Consider the following 6,000-nt stretch of genomic DNA (forward strand, 5'->3'; position numbering starts at 1 on the left):
AAAACGATTTGGATTTAAAATATACTTAAGTATCAAAAGTAATAGTAATTAATGTATTTTGTTGAATTTATATAACATTCCAACCCTGTTGGGCATTATATAGTACAATTGTGGCATGATTCCACTATTTCTATACATTTGCATTAGTTTCAAGGGGGACTTTAATTTTGAATGCGAACTGCCAATTCCACTATTGTTGCTCACGCTAATGGTGTTCACAGCACACTGGTTGACGTTGTCATGATGACATGAGTCCGCCCACACCCTTACTGTATTAAGGCCCCGCCCACACACAGGAAACCATATCAGTATGACTCTGCAAGTTAAACTCTGTTGACTCAGTTCATATACAGGTAGGGTCAGTGTCATCAGTGAAGGGTGTGTGTCAAAGATCATAGAATAGCGAATATAATCGAGTAGAATATAAGAGTCAATCAATCTACAGTTGGGAAATCCGATTAGGTGCCATCACTAGAGCCCTGCGTTTCTTTTAGGAGGCCTGTTGTGTTTGAAAGAGCTTTTTACGGTTGTTTAGTGTTGTTGGTTTAGCAAGGACACATGTTCTCTCTCTCTCTCTCTATCTCTCTCCATTTTGTGGTTTGGCTCGCTGGGTTAGACAAGATCACTCACTGAGCAGTGTTGTTTTCAGCTTTATTCAATGTGTCTTAACGACATGAAAAATATTCTGGAAATATTGTTAAGTATTATTTCTGTCAGAATCTCTCACTCTCTCTGTATCTCTCTCACTCCGTCTCTCTCTCTTCAATGGGCTTTATTGTCATTGTAAACACATGTTAACATTGCCAAAGCAAGTGAAGTAGATAATATACAAAAGTAAAATAAACAATGTAAATGAACAGTTAACTTTACACTCACAGAAGTTCCCCAAAAAATAAAGACATTACAAATGTCATATTATGTCTGTATACAGTGTTGTAACAATGTGCAAATGGTTAAAGTACAAAAGGAAAATAAAATCAACATAAATATGGGTTGTATTTGCAATGGTGTTTGTTCATCACTGGTTAGTCTTTTCTTGTGGCAACAGGTCACAAATCTTCTCTCCATCCTGTATACCTGTCAGTCAGGTGAGCGTGTTTGAAAGAAAAGTTGACAAATCTCCCCCCTTCTTAAACCCAGCTTGTTCAGTGGATTTATTTTGTAGGCAGCTCTGCTTTTTCACCTTGAGGCTGTCAATCGTGATGCTAGACAGACGTACACAACCCGGAGGCAGCCGCTGCATCCTAAACAGGCTTAAAGAGCCCGGAGGCAGCCGCTGCATCCTAAACAGGCTTAAAGAGCCCGGAGGCAGCCGCTGCATCCTAAACAGGCTTAAAGAGCCCGGAGGCAGACGCTGCATCCTAAACAGGCTTAAAGGCTCACAGAGCCCGGAGGCAGACGCTGCATCCTAAACAGGCTCACAGAGCCCGGAGGCAGCCGCTGCATCCTAAACAGGCTTAAAGAGCCCGGAGGCAGCCGATGCATCCTAAACAGGCTTAAAGGCTCACAGAGCCCGGAGGCAGACGCTGCATCCTAAACAGGCTTAAAGAGCCCGGAGGCAGACGCTGCATCCTAAACAGGCTTAAAGAGCCCGGAGGCAGACGCTGCATCCTAAACAGGCTTAAAGGCTCACAGAGCCCGGAGGCAGACGCTGCATCCTAAACAGGCTTAAAGGCTCACAGAGCCCGGAGGCAGACGCTGCATCCTAAACAGGCTTAAAGAGCCCGGAGGCAGACGCTGCATCCTAAACAGGCTTAAAGGCTCACAGAGCCCGGAGGCAGACGCTGCATCCTAAACAGGCTTAAAGAGCCCGGAGGCAGCCGCTGCATCCTAAACAGGCTTAAAGAGCCCGGAGGCAGCCGCTGCATCCTAAACAGGCTTAAAGAGCCCGGAGGCAGACGCTGCATCCTAAACAGGCTTAAAGAGCCCGGAGGCAGCCGCTGCATCCTAAACAGGCTTAAAGAGCCCGGAGGCAGACGCTGCATCCTAAACAGGCTTAAAGAGCCCGGAGGCAGACGCTGCATCCTAAACAGGCTTAAAGAGCCCGGAGGCAGCCGCTGCATCCTAAACAGGCTCACAGAGCCCGGAGGCAGCCGCTGCATCCTAAACAGTCTCAAAGGCTCACAGAGCCCGGAGGCAGCCGCTGCATCCTAAACAGGCTTAAAGAGCCCGGAGGCAGCCGCTGCATCCTAAACAGGCTTAAAGAGCCCGGAGGCAGCCGCTGCATCCTAAACAGGCTTAAAGAGCCCGGAGGCAGCCGCTGCATCCTAAACAGGCTTAAAGAGCCCGGAGGCAGCCGCTGCATCCTAAACAGGCTTAAAGAGCCTGGAGGCAGCCGCTGCATCCTAAACAGGCTCAAAGGCTCACAGAGCCCGGAGGCAGCCGCTGCATCCTAAACAGGCTCAAAGGCTCACAGAGCCCGGAGGCAGCCGCTGCATCCTAAACAGGCTCAAAGGCTCACAGAGCCCGGAGGCGGCCGCTGCATCCTAAACAGGCTCAAAGGCTCACAGAGGCCGGAGGCGGCCGCTGCATCCTAAACAGGCTCAAAGAGCCCGGAGGCGGCCGCTGCATCCTAAACAGGCTCAAAGAGCCCGGAGGCAGCCGCTGCATCCTAAACAGGCTCAAAGAGCCCGGAGGCGGCCGCTGCATCCTAAACAGGCTTAAAGGCTCACAGAGGCCGGAGGCGGCCGCTGCATCCTAAACAGGCTTAAAGGCTCACAGAGGCCGGAGGCGGCCGCTGCATCCTAAACAGGCTTAAAGGCTCACAGAGGCCGGAGGCGGCCGCTGCATCCTAAACAGGCTTAAAGGCTTGATGATGAATGACAACTCACATAGTAAATATTCTCCCCGTCGGACTGACACAAGGAATTTACACACTTTTCCTACACAGTCAAAAGGACACACACACACAGGAGGCCTTTTTTTTTTTAATCAGGTTTTTTGTTTGGCAGACATTTTTGTAGTGACATTACATTGACTAATGTAGAACTGGTAGCTTTTTCTGGAAAACTTGAAGAACGTACATCTTCCTTGACGAGGACTATCCTGAAGCTGTGAGCTGCGGATGATGTTAAAAAGTATTTCTTGGTTTGATGTGATTTATAAAGAGGATCCAGATGCTGCACTTGATGAAGTTATGAAATTGCTTCTTCCAATTACTGATAAACGTGCACCTGTTAGAACTGTTAAGGCTCCATGGATTAATGAGGAATTGAAAAATGGTTGAAAGAGATGGGGCAAAAGGAGTGGCTAATAAGTCTGGCTGCACATCTGACTGGCTGACTTACTGCAAACTGAGAAACTATGTGACTAAACTCAACAACAACAAGAAGAAACTGTATTATGAAGCCAAGATCAATTACATAAAGAATGATGGAAAAAAAACTTTTGTACTTTACATGAAATTATGGACAGAAAGACATTCAACTCTCTTTCATCGAATCAGATTCATCACAAAACTATGATGTTGGCAATTATTTTAATGATCAGTTTATTGTCAAAGTGGGCCAACGTAGGCAGGAAATGCCAACAACGATCAGTGAGCCATCATATTCATGAATAAAAAAAATCTAATAATGAAAGAAAAGCATCGTAGGTTTTAATTCTGTAAGTTATTGTCGGAGACGTGGGGAAATGATTGTCATCGATCAGTAGTGACAAACCTCCTGGTACTGACAACTTAGATGGAAAGTTACTGAGGATGGTAGCTGACTCTATAGCCACTCCTATCTGTCATATATTTAATCTGAGCCTAGAGGAAAGTCTTTGTCCTCAGGCCTGGAGGGAAGCCAAAGTCATTCTGCTACCCACGAGTGGTAACGCAGACTTTACTGGTTCTAACAGCAGACCTATCAGCTTGCTGCCAGCTCTTAGCAAACTGTTGGAAAAAATTGTTTGACCAAACACAATGCTATTTCCCTGTCAACAAATGAACAACAGATTTTCAGCATGCTTATAGAGAAGGCCACAACATGTACTGAACTTACACAAATGACTGACGATTGGTTGAAATATAATTGATAGTAAGAAGATGGCGGGGTATGTTTTGTTAGATTTCAGTGCAGCCTTTGACATTATTGACCATAAACCTGTTGTTGAAAAAAAAACTTGTGATATAGATTCTCGAACCTCTACCATATCGTTGATTCAGAGCTATCTACTGTATCTAAAGGAACACAGAGGGTTTTATTTAATGGACGCTTCTTTAATGTTAAACCTGTAGAGTTAAATAAGTAAGGCAGGGCAACTCTCTACTCTTTTCTATTTTCACCATTGACCTGCCACTGGCATTACACACAGCCTGTGCTGTGAACTGAACTGAACTCCAGGCCTACTTACATTTTTAGCAATTTTTCCAATTTAGTTCTACTGTTTGATTCACCCAGGGGATTGTGACATACTAGTGTATGACACACACAATTTAGACATCTAGTTTAGCACCAGTTATGACGGCATATGAAGTCTGAAACATATTCTGCAAATGCATTTATTGTAAGTTGGCATGCAGTGAAAAGTTCTGCCATGACAACTGCACAGCAAAATGATATTTTCCTCTATGCAAAGTTAATCATTCTGCAGCTACATTGGGGAGAACAAGTATTTGATACACTGCCTGATTTTGCAAGTTTTCCTACTTACAAAGCATGTAGAGGTCTGTAATTATATAATAATAATAATAATAATAATAATAATAATAATAATAATGCAATAAAATAAAAATTAATTACTTAAAAATCATACAATGTGATTTTCTGGATTTTTGTTTTAGATTCCGTCTCTCACAGTTGAAGTGTACCTATGATAAAAATTACAGACCTCTACATGCTTTGTAAGTAGGAAAACCTGCAAAATTTTGCAGTGTATCAAATACTTGTTCTCCCCAATGTATGTCTCAACCCAATATAGCTCAGAACAAATCAGGTCCTGAGGCAGCAAAGCATCCCCTATAAACCATCACACTACCACCACAATGCTTGACCATTTGATATACTGTTCTTACTGTGGACTGCAGTGTTTTGTTTTCGTCAGGCATTATGGGACCCGTGTCATCCAAAAAGTTATACTTTTGAATCATCTGTCCGTAGAACATCCCAAGTGATCATCCAGGTGGTTCTTGGCAAACTTGAGTCACATTTTCGAACGAGATGGGTCCCGTAATGTCCGGCGATAACCAAACACTGCATTCCACAGTAAGAACCTAGTGTGATGGTTTAAGGGATGCTTTGCTGCCTCAGGTCCTGGATGACTTGCCTCAATAGAAGGAACCATGAATTCTGATCTGTATCAGAGAATTCTACAGGAGAATGTCAGGCCATCCGTCTGTGAGGTGAAGCACAGCTGGCTCATGCAGTCTGGGAGCTGGCTCATGCAGTCAGGGAGCTGGCTCATGCAGTCAGGGAGCTGGCTCATGCAGTCTGGGAGCTGGCTCATGCAGTCTGGGAGCTGGGTCATGCAGTCTGGGAGCTGGGTCATGCAGTCTGGGAGCTGGGTCATGCAGTCTGGGAGCTGGGTCATGCAGTCTGGGAGCTGGCTCATGCAGTCTGGGAGCTGGCTCATGCAGTCTGGGAGCTGGGTCATGCAGTCTGGGAGCTGGGTCATGCAGTCTGGGAGCTGGCTCATGCAGTCTGGGAGCTGGGTCATGCAGTCTGGGAGCTGGGTCATGCAGTCTGGGAGCTGGGTCATGCAGTCAGGGAGCTGGGTCATGCAGTCAGGGAGCTAGGTCATGCAGTCAGGGAGCTGGGTCATGCAGTCAGGGAGCTGGGTCATGCAGTCAGGGAGCTGGGTCATGCAGTCAGGGAGCTGGGTCATGCAGTCAGGGAGCTGGGTCATGCAGTCAGGGAGCTGGGTCATGGAGCAAGACAATGATGTAAAACACATAATCAAAAAAACTACCTGAAAAAGGTTAAAAAAGCAACACATTTGAAGTTTTGGAATGAACTTGTAAAAGTCCAGATCTAATCTCAATTGAGATGTTGTGGCAGGACTTGAAACGAGCAGTTC

Source organism: Oncorhynchus mykiss, chromosome 16 (genome assembly GCF_057628025.1).
Source record: "Oncorhynchus mykiss isolate SJ-2025 chromosome 16, ASM5762802v1, whole genome shotgun sequence".
NCBI lineage: Eukaryota > Metazoa > Chordata > Actinopteri > Salmoniformes > Salmonidae > Oncorhynchus > Oncorhynchus mykiss.